The sequence below is a fragment of the Bactrocera tryoni genome, chromosome 3 (genome assembly GCF_016617805.1).
Source record: "Bactrocera tryoni isolate S06 chromosome 3, CSIRO_BtryS06_freeze2, whole genome shotgun sequence".
Classification (NCBI taxonomy): Eukaryota; Metazoa; Arthropoda; class Insecta; order Diptera; family Tephritidae; genus Bactrocera; species Bactrocera tryoni.
Window position 1 is genome coordinate 57,761,651 of NC_052501.1, and position 15,811 is coordinate 57,777,461.

Genomic DNA, 15,811 nt, shown 5'->3' on the forward strand with positions numbered 1-15,811 from the left:
GAGTTCGGTGTTTCTCTACACACTTAATATAAGGAATTAAGATCCTTGAGTTGTCGTTGTCCACATTAAATTCATATATTAAATTTAGTAATTTTCATCAAGTAATAAACGTTTAAAAGCAACATGTTTTTATTTTAAAATAAATTTTTTTGTCGGCACCTGAAAGAATTTACCGGGCTTTGATTCTTGGTAGTTGCAACAGTATAAAATGGTCAATTATACATGAACTTAGCCCTTCCTTACTTGTTTATATTTGTGATTTAGTACGTTAATATGAATGATATTGATTTTTCGATCTATTATGTAAATATGTACGTACAATTTAAAAATTAATTATATTGATTTTTCGGCGCCAATTCTGGATAACAAGTGCAGCCAGGTCTTTCTCTATCTGGTCCCTCCAACGGAGTGGAGGTCTTCCTCTTCCTTTGCTTCCCCCGGCGGTACTACGTCGAAAACTTTCAGAGCTGGCGTGTTTTCGTCCATTCGCACGACATGACCTAGCCAGCGTAGTATTTTAATTCGCTGAACTGGGTCAATGTCGTCGTATATCTCACACAGCTTATGTTCCATTGAATACGATATTTGCCGTGGCCAACGCGTAAAAAACCATAAATCTTTCGCCCAATCTTTCTCTCGAAAACTCGTAACGTCGACTCATCAGATGTTGTCATCGTTCATGCCTCTGCACCATATAGCAGGACACGAATAATGAGTGACTTATGGAGTTTTTTGTTGGCGTTGATGCCGGTTCCAAGATAGACGAAATTATCTGCGACTTCCAAGACATGACTGTCAACAGTGACGTGGGTGCCTAGTCGCTAGTGCGATCACTGTTTGTTTGATGACAGGAGATATTTCGTCTTGCCCTCGTTCACTACCAGACCCATTTTCTCCGCTGCCTTATCCATTCGGGGAAATGATATCAATATCATCGGCATACGCCAGCAGTTGTACACTCTTATAGAAGATGGTACCTTCTCTGTTTAGTTCTACAGCTCGATTTATTTTCTTCAGACGTGGGTTGAAGAAGTCACTCGAAAGGGAGTCACCTTGTCAGAAACCTCGTTTGGTTCTTTCCGATGCGGACGGAGCTTTTGATATTGCTGAGAGTCAGTTTACTCACCCGTATTAGGTTTGCGGGGATACCATACTCAGACATCGAGGTATAAAGGCAGCACCTTTTCATATTGTCACAAGAAGCTTTCAAATTGATGAAGAGGTGGTGCGTGTCGATTCTCTGGCCTCGGGTTTTTCCAAGATTTAGCGCAGGGTGAACATCTGGTCAGTTGTTGATTTGCCAAGTCTAAAGCCACACTGATAAGGTCCAATCAGTTTGTTGACGGTGGGCTTTAATCTTTCACACAATACGCTCGATAGAACCTTATACGCGATGTTGATGAGAGTTATCCCACGGTTGTTGGCGCATATTCTCCCTTTTTGCAGATGGGCAAAACACATTTAAATTGCAATCATTGGACATACTTTCGCCGGGCCATATTATACAAAGAAGCTCCTTAGATGCTCCTTATCAGTTCCTTTCCGACTTGTTTGAATATCTCGGCTGGCAATTCATTGGTCCCCGCCATTTCGTTGTTCTCAGACGGGTAATTGCTTTTCGAACTTCTTCATGGTTGGGCAATGGAACGTCTGCTCCATCGTCATTGATTGAGGAATCTGCGTCATCTTTTCCTGGTGTTATACTTTCACTATCATTCAGCATTCTGTAGAAGTGTTCCCTCTATCATTTTAGAATGCGCTGGGCATCAGTCACTAGATCACTTCTGGTGGTTCTACAAAAGTATGCTCCAGTTTTAAAACTTCTGTTAGTCGCCGCATTTTTTCGAAGAATTGTTTAGCCTTACCCCTGTCAGCCAGCTTGTCAAGCTCTTCGTACTCACATATTTCGGCATCTCTCTGTTTTAGACTGCAAATGCGTCTCCCTCTTCAACTCTCGGTATCTATATATCTGTCAGCCAACTTGTCAAGCTCTTCATAGTCACGTATTTTGGCCTCTCTCTTCTTCTGTCTTCAAATGCGACTCGCTTCTCTCTTCTATATATCTATCCCATCCCGCATGTGTTGTCGTCGATTGAAACGTTGCGAGGTATGCAGTCTGTTTTCTCTCCGCTGCGACACGACACTCCTCGTCGTACCAGCTGTTCTTTTGCATTTTCCCAAAACCAATGCTTCCGGTTGCAGCTGTACGTAAGGAGCTTGAAAAGTCGTCCCACAGTTCCCTTATACCGAGTTGTTGACGGGTGCTCTCAGAAAGCAGGCGTGCAAGTCGAGTAGAGAATCGTTCGGCTGTCTGTTGTGATTGCAGCTTCTCGACGTCGAACCTTCCTTGTGTTTGTTGACGTCATTTTTTCCGATTGGGAGAGAGCTAGGTAGCTTGCTGAATTTTTCTGTGCTGGAATCTAGTACTACAGATGACCATATTTCGGTCCCGGCGCAGTCGATCAGCCTCAACCCATTTTGGCATGTTTCATCACAGAGGCTGAATTTACTAACCGTTGTGTTAAATATTCCTTCTTTGCCCTCCCTGACGATATTTGACATTGCAGCCGTAGTAGCTCGCATAGGTGCGCTCGAAGCTCTCATAGAAGGCATCTTTAGTCACATCGTCCTTCTCTTCCGTCGGAATGTGGCGCAAAGCAGCGATATGTTAAAGAACTTCGCTTTGATGTGGATTTTTTCTAGACGTCCATCCCACACCAAATTTGCGTTCCTTTATATGTCAACCGTAGTAAATGCAACAAAGACCTACTCGCCTCAGTCCTTATCTCGTCATCGCATTTCTTGGACGATTGTGATGTCAGGCTTTATTTTTACGAGAACATCAACCAGCTGAGCAGCGGCATCTTCCCAATTAAGGGACTGGACATTGCAGGTGCATGGCTTCAAATCGTAAACTTTAATTCTTTTGCATGGCCGTCTTCAAAAGGGGGGTTTCTTATCCGTCGCTGTTTTTTAGTGTTCATTGAGGGCGTTTTTTACGTGGCGGTTCGCAACACAGCGCCCAACACTGTGGAGGGCCACTCTTGAGTGAATGGCGATCAGAGAACTTTCCACACTTGCGTGAAGGGTTAAGGTAATTTATTTAAAGATTTTTATTAATTTTGGTAAAAATGTGAGTATTAACAGAATAAAAACTATTAAACTAAAACTATTTTAACCAAAAACAAGTAAGAAAGGGCTAAGTTCGGGTGCAACCGAACATTTTGTAATCTTGCAACTTGCAAGAATCAAACCGAGGGAAATACTTTAAGGTGTAAAACCAATCATATAGAGTAAAGTCAGCCGGATGTTCGAAAATCCTGATATTGGTTATATAGGGGCTAAGCCCGCTCAAATGTATTTATTTTAGGTGGAAAGATACTTACACTTATTAATAAAACATACTCACTTATTATACTCTCGCAACAAAGTTGCTAAGGAGAGTATTATAGTTTTGTTCACATAACGGTTGTTTGTAAGTCCTAAAACTAAAAGAGTCAGATATAGGGTTATATATACCAAAGTGATCAGGGTGACGAGTAGAGTCGAAATCCGGATGTCTGTCCGTCTGTCCGTCCGTCCGTCCGTGCAAGCTGTAACTTGAGTAAAAATTGAGATATCATTATGAAACTTGGTACACGTATTTCTTGGCTCCATAAGAAGGTTAAGTTCGAAGATGGGAAAAATCGGCACACTGCCACGCCCACAAAATGGCGGAAACCGAAAACCTATAAAGTGTCATAACTAAGCCGTAAATAAAGATATTAAAGTGAAATTTTGCACAAAGGATCGCATTAGGGAGGGGCATATGTAACGTAATTTTTTTTTGGAAAAGTGGGCGTGGCCCAGCCCCCTACTAAGTTTTTTGTACATATCTCGGAAACTACTATAGCTATGTCAACCAAACTCTACAGGGTCGTTTTCTTCAGGCATTTCCATATACAGTTCAAAAATGGAAGAAATCGGATAATAACCACGCCCACCTCCCATACAAAGGTTATGTTGAAAATCACTAAAAGTGCGTTAACCGACTAACGAAAAACGTCAGAAACACTAAATTTTACGAAAGAAATAGCAGAAGAAAGCTGCACCCAAGCTTTTTTTAAAAATTGAAAATGGGCGTGGCAACGCCCACTTATGGACCAAAAACCATATCTCAGGAACTACTAGGCCGATTTCAATGAAATTCGGTATATAATGTTTTCTTAACACCCTGATGACATGTACGAAATATGGCTGAAATCGGTTCACAACCACGCCTTCTTCCAATATAAAGCTATTTTGAATTCCATCTGATGCCTTCTTTGTATAATACGAGTATAAACATTAGGAACCAATGATGATAGCGGAATAAAACTTTACACAAATACGGTATTTGAAAAATATGTAAATGACAGATAATGAAATCTCGATTATCACTTTATCATGCGAGAGTATAAAATGTTCGGTGACACTCGAACTTAGCCCTTCCTTACTTGTTCTATTCAGGTTTTTAGGTAGCGCAGCCTCAACTTTTTTAATTGCTTTTCCCATCGTTTGTTTACAGCTGTAAATTTCGCAATTCAAATTGTCAATATTATTTATGCTCTTTTTTTGCCGCAAAACTTGCTGCCTAACACGGTCCTTTTCTTTCTTCTTTTCTAATAAATTGCTATCACTTTTCATTTTTTGCGATAATCTTTTTCGGTACTCTTACTTTCGTTTTACTTCTTTCTTCTTGTATTCCTGCCATTTCTCGACGTTTTCTTTCATTTTCTCTCTATACTTCATACACACACGTTATTGCTTTTCTTGTTTCTTTTGCCGTTTTTGCCATCAATAAAATTTTAATTTTGTGCAATTTCTCCGACTTTATTTAATATTTAAGGTTTACGGTAACGGACGCGACGAATTTCAAACACCAATAAATTTTATTAATCGTTTTTGCCGAGAGCCAATTATTACTTTTTTTAAGTGAAATGATGTATCTGCTTTTAGTCTGAAAGCAATTTACACGTCAAAACTTTGATTACTAATGAGAACAATAAATGATGTTTTTCAAGAAGCAAACACAAAAAACTACCGTTATTCGATCTCCACTCAATCTGTCTGCTTGTTGAACATTATGTTACTATCAGCAGAAGATTTTTAAATTATAAGAACATCATAGTATTACTTTGAATTAGGGAATATAACAAGGAAAAACGTTGGTATATTTGGTCAAAAAGAGTCAGATTTTTGTAAATTTTGTGTATTCGTTGTATATTTCGGCTCAAAATTAGAAGAAAATAAAAATTCCTTTATATTTATAAAATAAACACATTTGAGATTTATTATTCATCAACAAAAAGTTTTCAGGAACTGTTTGAATTTTGCACGCGTGGTGGACCTTTTTTACGTTCAACTTTATTTGTCTTAGCCGCTCTTCCGCTTGCAGCCAAAATCTAATCAGAACAAAATCCAGTACGTATAGATTACCGCTTCTCTCTCTCCATTGTTGTAGTTCATTCAGCAATTATTATTGACAGTCGAATTAATTCAATAACTACCAAGAATGATAGAATACAAGATTACGACACTAGTTTACAGTTAGTTTTTTTCGGTTTAGCTCTTGACAATTCTTACAAAAACAAATACATTGTGCAACAATTTCGTGACGTCACACTTATGCGTTGAGACGAACAAGCATAGAAATGCATACAAATTGTAAACAGAAAAGCAAACACTTTTTGAAACTCCCAAAATAATATTAATTCATTCGTCTTTGCAGGAAAAATTTCAATGGAATGTTTAGAATATTGTTGCGAGAAAATATGTATATAATTAGTTTTAGGCACATCCACAATAAGTAGAGTAGCATGTGTGGAAATTGTTCAAATGAAGAAAACCAGTGTAAATGTACTGTTGTATTTATTTAAATTTCTAAGCATAAATATATTAATTTTTTAAAATGAAATGTGCAGTGGCTTGTTTTAATAATTATTATGCAATTAAAGGATCGAAAACGAGTTTTTTCAGTTTTCCGGCCGATTTAAAAGTTGCCAAAAAATGGGTGTTATTTTGCAAAAGAAATGATATATTTAATACTAAATTAATAATTTCACAATTCTTTTATCATAATTTCATACATCTGATACATCTGAACTTATAATATATGTATATATTTATATACAACACAAGAAACGTCTTCTCCATTTTAATCACAACTTAATAGACAATTTTATTATCAATAGGCCGATATATTTCTTTAGAAATGATTCAAATCTTTTACTCAACAATATTCAATCGCTTCACTAAAACTTTTCATTAAAAACGAAAGAATTAATAATATTTTGCGAATTTACAAAAGTGTTTACTTTTCTGTTTACAATTTGCAAGCCATTTGACAGTTTTTCACTCTTCTTCTTCTCAACACGTAACTATGACGTTTCATAATGGCGGTCGTCGTAATCTTGTATTCTATCATTCTTGATAACTAGTATTTGTCAACTCTTCATTGTCACGCAGAGTGATCACTCTCCCAGCAATCAACGCGCTCTTGCCCTGCAAGTGTTGGCGATGCTGTTAAGTGTTGTACTCATGATACTAAAAATGTATCAGAGAACAGATCTGTTAGTGGGTGGCCATTGCAGCTTAACTCCTCTCCTTCTTAATGAGGGACGTCCTCAATCCTGGAGATACTATTAGTTGATCTCAATTATTATTAAAGGAGTAGCAGCTCAATGTGATTAAGAAAGCAGAATGTAGAGCGATAAAATAATGGTGTAGTAGTGCAAAATTGTTTGCTTCATGCTGAATGATCTCTTAATGGAATACTTGTTCAAATAATTTTGAAATATGGATTCGTTCTGGAGTAAGCGGTAGATGTTTCATAAAATTATTCTTGATTTTTAGATTAAATATGGCTTGTTACATTTTTATAATATTTCCTATAAAATTAGTCATACAATTCAAAAATGTTTAACAAACTTCATTAGTTTAAGCACAAAATATCGATAAAATAAAAGGAATTTTGTGAAATGCTTAGTTTACAATCAGTTGTATTTTTTTACTATAAATTCCGACTGGTTCTTAGCAATTATTCAGTTAATGTAGTATGTTTTTAATAACCATTGCGTTATATATTTACATGAAAAATTATTTTGTGTTATTAATTCAAGCAAAAAATGCGACTTCTTTCAAATTGTCTTTATGAACCACCCTCCCTTTAATAAGAACTCTTGTTCCTAAATCTTTGTCTATTATCTGCTCTTCATAAAGAGGGGTTAATTTATTTCCAAGTCTGGTGTTTCTCTTTACTAAGACTTTTTCACCAGCCTTAAATATGCGTTCTATTCTGTCTTTGTTGTGGGTATTTAATTCTAATTGCTGTGCGTGTCTCAACCGTGATGATATTTCGTTACTTACATTAGAATTGTCGGTTCTGGGTTGAAATATGTATGTCTATTGGTCTTTTGTTAGTTACTGAGTGAATCGTTTTATTGTATTCTATTGTTTACAATAAAATTAAATCCCGTTTGTCATCAATACCCCTTTCTAACTTCATGCATCTTGCAATCTCCACCAATGTACTGTGAAGCCGCTCTACTTGTCTGTTAGATGTGCTGTGGAGTGGAAGAGCATTAACAATTTCGATACCGAAACTGTTGCCAAGAAGATATGACGGTATGGGAATTTAGTGACTTCTCATTATCGCAGTAAATGACTTTAGCATTAAGAAAAATGTTCAAAAGTTGTATGAGTTGAATCTACAATTGTTCTATATACTTACATAAGTATGTGCTAAAGTTTGCACGACTGTAAATTAGGAAAACTTGTCTAATCAAAATTATAAAATATTTTGAATCTGTAGAAAATATATCAATATGAAGGATTTCTCCTAAACACGATGGAATCGTCGTTCCAGCTATCTTTGATAATATCTATTATATTTTGACTTTGCACAGATTTTGTAATTTCTTACCTTTTCTTTTGGTTTTTTTCCAGTTTGGGAAAAAATTAGTCGTTCAAAATTTGTTTTACGTTTTCTTGTGCGGCGCGGTGAGCACGATTATATTCTGTAATTATGATTTCAAGTTGGTCATTTGGATCGAATATAAGAGTAAAAAATTGCTTGGCATATTTAAATCTGGTATTTGGAAATAATTTTACTAGGTCGTGTTGGATGTAGACTAGAATATCCAGATTGCAATGGATTGCATTCACTACGTTGGTGTGGACAAGGTTTTGAATAATCGCTAAAATAGTTAGGGGTTTTTCAGTTAATGACTGTTCACTATGGATCATTGCACAATCAGAATTGCCTTCCAACGTTTGATTTTTGCATTTGGGTTTTTTTCTCAAACTGCAAACGTTAATGGTTGGTGGTCTGTGAAAATGTTTAAGTGTCTTACACCATAGAGATAATTTCTAAGATTTTTTAATGCCCATACTATGGCCAAAAGTTCCCTCTCGTTTGTTGCAAAATTATGTTCATTTCCCCTTCAAAGTTCTAGATATCATCGATTCATTGGCCTCCCTTCTTGAGATAAAACAGCACCCAAGCCATAATTAGAAGCATCTATTGTCAAATCAAAAGGTTTTTAAAATCGGGGCAAGCGAGCATTACATCTTCAGATATCAAGATACGTTTTAAAATATCAAAAGCTTGGTACTGTATTGAATCTAGTGTGATATTTACTTTCTTTGATTGATAAGCACTGACTCTTCCATTTTCACCTTTTAGAATGTCTGTCAAAGGTTTGGCTATGCTAACAATCTTTAATGAAGCATCTATAATAGCTTGCCAGGGCTAAGAATGACCTTAGACTGAATAGATTTTTGAGGACTGAGAAGTTTAACATTGTATGAACCTTATCCGGACATGTTTTAATGCCTCCTCTTGACACAACAAATCCAAGGTATTCGATTTTGTTTTTAAAAAAATGTGACTTTTCTAATGACACTCTCATATTAGCATCATAAAGCTTTTTAAAACCCAGTTTACATCTTCAAGATGTTGTTCTTTTGTTTTTGAAATATTATCACATCATCTACATAGACATAGCAGCTTTTACCTATTTGTTGCCTAAGGACGTCATCTATAGCCCTCTGGAATATGCTAGAGGCATTTTTTAAACCAAATGGCAGTCTACAAAACTCATACTTCCCGTTACTTTCAGAAAATGCTGTTTTCTCTCTATCTCGTTCAGCCAGTTTAATTTGATGAAAACCTGATTTCAAATCAAGGGTTGTAAAATATTGCAAATGACCCATGTTAGACAATATCGACACTGCATTGGGAATTGGATATTTATCACCAATTGTTACTTCATTTAATTTTCGAAAATCTACTACCAAGCGTTTCTTCTTGTTACCTAACTCATCGAAACCTTTTTTGTCCACTACCCAAATTGGGTTGTTATAGGGAGATCTAGAGGGCCTAATAATGCCATGACGTAAAAGTTCTTTTATTTAATTTTTCACAATAATTTAATTTTTTCACCTAATGGATAAGGGTATAACTTAGAATATATAGGCCTTCATGTTTTGTACGAATGGTTGCAACGATATTTGTATTATATGGTAAATATTCATTTGGGTCTGCAATTGTATTTGAACGTTTCTCGACCATTTTTAAAAACTCTCCCTTCACTTCAAGATGTATGTTATTGTGTTGAATTTCTATAATATTTATGTCTCCACATTTAGTAAATAATAACTTTTCTTTTTCAAAGTCATGTGTAATTTCACCATCTTTTTGATCCACTATGGCATTAACCTGCGTCAGTAAGTCAAGCCCTATTATCGCATCAAAACTTATCGGGGTAGGTAAAATAAAAAAGTCAGTATTTATTCCGAATAAATATATTGTACATTTCTTAATTGCTTTAGTCGAACCATGAATTGATTTTACTAAAAATGGTTTGGCTAATGGTACAATCCCCTTTAGTTCGTTAAAGGGCTTGATGTAACTTTTCTCCACTTTATCGTAAAATTTTACAACCGTCAGACTTAAGGTACTAAGTTACTGCTCGATCAAATAAACTGGTCGTTTACCGCATAGGTGAAGTCAAGTCTAGCTATTCTTCTTCTTCAGCGTAGACACCGCTTACGCGATTATAGCCGAGTTAACAACAGCGCGCCAGTCGTTTTTCGTCCATTCGGGCAACATGACCTAGCCAGCGTAGCCGCTGTCTTTTAATTCGCTGATCAATGTCAATGTCAACATATATCTCATACAGCTCATCGTTCCAACGAATGAGATATTCGCCGTGGCCAATGCGCTAAGGACCATAAACCTTTCGCAGAACTTTTCTCTCGAAAACTCGCAACGTCGACTCATGAGTTGTTGTTATCGTCATGGCCTATGCACCATATAGCAGGACGGGAATTATGAGTGATTTAAAGTGTTTGGTTTTTGTTCGTCGATAGAGGACTTTGCTTCTCAATTGCCTACTCAGTCCGAAGTACCACCTGTTGGCAAGAGTTATCCTGCGTTGGATTTCCAGGCTGACATTGTTGGTGGTGTTTATGCTGGTTCCCAAATATACGAAACTATCTACAACTTCAGAGTTATGACTGTCAACAGTGACGTGAGAGCCAAGTCGCGAGTGCGACGACTGTTTGTTTGATGACAGGAGATATTTCGTCTTGCCCTCGTTCACTGCCAGACCCATTTGCTTTGCTTCCTTATCCAGTCTGGAGAAAGCCGAACTAACGGCGCGGGTGTTGAGGCCGATGATATCAATATCATGAGCATACGATAGGCAGTCGCCTTGCCTGAAACCTCGTTTGGTATCGAACGGCTCGGTGAGGTCCTTCCCGTACCTGACGGAGCTTTTCGTGTTGCTCAACGTCAGTTTACACAGCCGTATTAGTTTTGCGGGGATACCAAATTCAGACATCGCGGCATAAAGGCAGCTCCTTTTCGTGCTGTCGAAAGCAGCTTTGAAATCGACGAAGAGGTGGTGTGTGTCGATTCTCCTCTCACTGGTCTTTTCTAATATTTGGCGCATGGTGAATATCTGGTCGGTTGTTGATTTGTCAGGTCTGAAGCCACACTGATAAGGTCCAATCAGTTTGTTGACGGTGGGCTTTAATCTTTCACACAATACGCTCGATAGAACCTTATACGCGATGTTGAGGAGGCTTATCCCACGGTAGTTGGCGCAGATTGTGGGGTCTCCCTTTTTATGGATTGGGCATAGCACACTTAAATTCCAATCGTTGGGCATGCTTTCGTCGGACCATATTTTACAAAGAAGCTGATGCATGCTCCTTATCAGCTATTATGGCTTTGAAATTTAACACGGTGCTAAAAGAAGCTAGAATACTGTCTGCAGAACCGCTAATCTTACATATTTCTAATTATTGCGATCGCTTGGTAGTGTTTAGTACTTCCGTCGTACCTTTCATATAATCTGTAGGCTGTGTGCGCCGCTTGCCTCCATGACACATAAAGTTCTGGTTTGCCGTCAAATTCAGGTAAAGATTTTGCAAGAACCAGGGTTTCATCACATTGCTCATTCCTAATAATTCTCACTTTCTCAAAATATTCTACGTTTTCAGTCCGAGTATTAGTAAACTGTTTTGTCATTTCATCTAACTTTTTATCAAAATCTTCCTTCTGTGCTTTTAATGCAGCTGATATCGCTGCAGTAACAATAGCTCTCAGTTCATTAGTATTCATATTTATTTCGTTTTTATCTTTTAAAACTAATGTATCAACAAGTAAGGAAGGGCTAAGTTCGGGTGTCACCGAACATTTTATACTCTCGCACGACAGAGTGATAATCGAGATTTCATTATCACTCATTTACATATTTTTCAAATACCGTATTTGTGTAAAGTTTTATACCGCTGTCATCATTGGTTCCTAATGTATGTATATTGATGTATTATGCAGAGAAGGCATCAGATGGAATTCAAAATAGCGTTATATTGGAAGAAGGCGTGGTTGTGAACAGATTTCACCCATATTTCGTACATGTTATCAGGATGTTAAGAAAACATTACATACCGAATTTCATTGAAATCGGTCAAGTAGATATGGTTTTTGGTTCATAAGTGGGCGACGCCACGCCCATTTTCAAGTTTAAAAAAAAGCCTAAGCCTGGATGCAGCTTCCTTCTGCCATTTTTCCGTAAAATTTAGTGTTTCTGACGTTTTTTGTTAGTCGGTCAACGCACTTTTAGTGATTTTCAACATAACCTTTGTATGGGAGGTGGGCCTGGTTATTATCCGATTTCTTCCATTTTTGAACTGTATATGGAAATGCCTGAAGAAAACGACCCTGTAGAGTTTGGTTGACATAGCTATAGTAGTTTCTGAGATATGTACAAAAAACTTAGTAGGGGGCTGGGCCACGCCCACTTTTCCAAAAAAAAATTACGCTTACATATGCCCCTCCCTAATGCGATCCTTTGTGCCAAATTTCACTTTAATATCTTTATTTATGGCTTAGTTATGACACTTTATAGGTTTTCGGTTTCCGCCATTTTGTGGGCGTGGCAGTGTCCCGATTTTGCCCATCTTCGAACTTAACCTTCTTATGGAGCCAAGAAATACGTGTACCAAGTTTCATCATGATATCTCAATTTTTACTCAAGTTACAGCTTGCACGGACGGACGGACAGACAGACATCCGGATTTCAACTCTACTCGTCACCCTGATCACTTTGGTATATATAACCCTATATCTGACTCTTTTAGTTTTAGGACTTACATACAACCGTTATGTGAACAAAACTATAATACTCTCCTTAGCAACTTTGTTGCGAGAGTATAAAAATTTGCGTCTGCTGTGAGATATTTGAGTTCAAAAGAATTCGATGACGTACAGCTACATATTTGATTAAGTTTAGTAAAACATCCCGCGTGTTAAGAAATTTTTAATATCATTTTCGGTTTTAGCAACCCAAAAATTAGCAAGAAAGCGCCTCTAACAAAACATCACATATATTGCTAACATACATATGTACATACATATATAAATATATACATATATATAATATATATGTTAGAGTGATTCAAAAAAAAAAAAATTTTTTTTTTCGTTTGGTACTCGGAAAATTAGGTTCCTAGACCTCTCTAAGAAAGCCTCTCCAAACATGAGTTTTTAATTGTAACGGGAAGGTCCTCCTACATACAGTTTTCTTTTTTTTCGTATTATAAGATAGAAAAATTTATATCTCGCTTCCAACTACTTAACAAAATATATTGTTCCTTAGATTTTGTAGGAAATTGAATGCTCTACAAAAAAGGTCTTCTATGATTTTTTCGTAAACCCAAACGTTTAAAAGATATTAACAGTTAAAGTTTGATTATTTTTGGGAAAATTTTTTATTTCTTATGAATTTTATAACTCAATGAAAAAAAATTATTTAGATTTCAAGTAGTTGGAAGCGAGATATACATTTTTCTATTTGATAATAAGAAAAAATAGAAAACTGTATGTAGGAGGACCTTCCCGTTACAATTAAAAACTCATGTTTGGAGAGGCTTTCTTAGTGGTGTCTAGGAACCAATTTTTTCGAGTACCAAACGAAAAAAAAAAATTTTTTTTTTTGAATCACTCTAATATATGTATGTGTATTGGAGTTTTCTAAATTTCTTTATTCATCTTGGCACCTCAAAAAATAACAAAATGTTGCATTAATATGCGAATTAAAAATCAATGTAAATTAAGAAAGTAAATACAATAAACAATGGAAGAGGAATTACCGTATTGACATGCTTTGCAAGTGCAGAGTGGGATCGCAAACAGAAACGCGTCTGCAATAGTTGGGCGCAATATAGTGCAGAAAATGTACTAAACGTTTTAATGCAAATATTTAAAATAAATAATTTGTGGCGAGTGATGACAAACCAAGAAAGTATTACGATTTTACTATTATGTTACTTTATTATTTAAAATTAAATAATATTTCGAACGTTATCTGTTTCATACAATACGTTCACTTACTTATACAATATCTACATGACAAGATATCTGTATATTATTATCCTTATATATTAATACAGTCGAATATGTGAACCTCAGTATCTACCGACAATATCAGTTGATATGTTATCTTGTTATCCAGAGACATCCAGAGAGCATCTTTTCCTGACACTAATGTGTTCTAATGTGGAGGATGGAGTCATGTGTAGAAGTTCACGCAAGTGAGGAATTAATTGTCATTCACTTGGAAGTGGCCAGATCGATGACGATGGAGCAGACGTTCCATTGCCCAACCATGAAGAAGTTCGAATAGCAATTACCCGCTTGAAGAACAATAAAGCAGCGGGGGCCAATGGATTGCCGGCCGAGCTATTCAAACACGGCGGCGAAGAACTGATAAGGACCATGTGGAATATGGTTGGACGAAAGCATGCCCAACGATTGGAACTTAAGTGTGCTCTGCCAAATCCACAAAAAGTGGGATCCCACAATCTGCGCCAACTACCTTGGGATAACCCTCATCAACATCGCGTAAAAGATTCTATTGAGAGTATTGTGTGAAAGATAAAAGCCCACCGTCAGCAAATTGGTTAGATCTTATAAGTGTGGCTTTGGACCTAGCAAATCAACATGCGCCAAATTTTGGAAAAGACCTGTGAAAGGAGAATCGACATACACCACCTCTTCGTAGATTTTAAAGCTGCTTTTGACTGCATGAAAAGGAGCTGCCTTTATACCGTAGATAATTCTTCTATCTTTGAACCAGTATCAACAAAAACAATAATGTCAGCCTCGAAATCCAACGCAGAATAACTCTTACCAAAAGGTACTACTTCGGACTGAGTATGCAATTGAGAAGTAAAGTCCTCTTTATAAGTCACTCATGATTCCCGCCCTGCTATATGGTGCAGAGGCAAGGACGATGACAACATCAATGGAACTATGAGCTGTATGAGATATACGACAGCATTTACATATGTTTGTATGTAGGTCTGCGAATTAAAATACAGCGGCTACGCTGACTAGGTCATGTCGTCCGAATGGAAAAAACAGTGAAAGAGGAAGACTTCCAATCCGTTGGAAAGACCAGATGGAAAATGACCTGGCTTCGCGTAGAATCTCAAATTGGCGCCACATAGAAAAAGAAGAAACGACTAGCGCGCTTTTTTTATCTCGACTATAACAGCGTAATTGGTGTCTACGCCAGTAAAGAAAAAGAATGTGTCCTAGTGACAAAAATTAATCAAATTGGGCGAATACTTCTCTTAGCACCCATATAAAAAAATTATTAGTTATTTTATTAAAATTGCACGGAAGGGTGTACTCCTCCTGAAATAAGTTTAACGCCTTAATGAAGACAATCAATCCAGACCTTGCCCTGAATAAAATCGGTCAAGACCTATGTCGAGCACCCATGAAACAATAAAACCCTTAACTTCGGTTGCACCGAGGCTATAATATCCTTCATAAAGATTCCTAACAAGAACTTGATTCTGATATTCAGTTTATATGGCACCTATATGTTATAATAGTCCGACTTGCAGAATTTGTTCGAAAATTGTGGCATTGCCTTAGGTGATAATCCATATTAATATTATGAAGATATCTCAACTAATGAAATAGTTGTCCATACAAACACATGATTCCGATCGTTCAGTTTGTATAGCAGTCATATGCTACAGTGATCGGATCTGAAAAATATCTTCGGAGATTGCACCATTGCCTCAGATAGTAACTCCTCACTAATTTGGTGAATATCTCTCATCAAATGTAAAAGTTTTCCTTATAAGCACTTGATTCCGGTCGTTCAATTTGTATGACAGCTATACTTGTATGCTACAGTCATCCGACTTGGCCCGTGCCAACAAAAAAGCAGCTTCTTGAGGGACTTCAGATCGGTGTATAAGC

The 15,811-nt window shown here is 36.8% G+C and overlaps 1 protein-coding gene across 1 annotated transcript in view; it reads left to right on the top strand.

Moving 5' to 3' along the window:
• LOC120770914 (beta-glucuronidase) overlaps positions 1-15,811 on the top strand; it is a 70,909-nt gene that overhangs the window by 20,420 nt on the left and 34,678 nt on the right. The window lies entirely within an intron of this gene.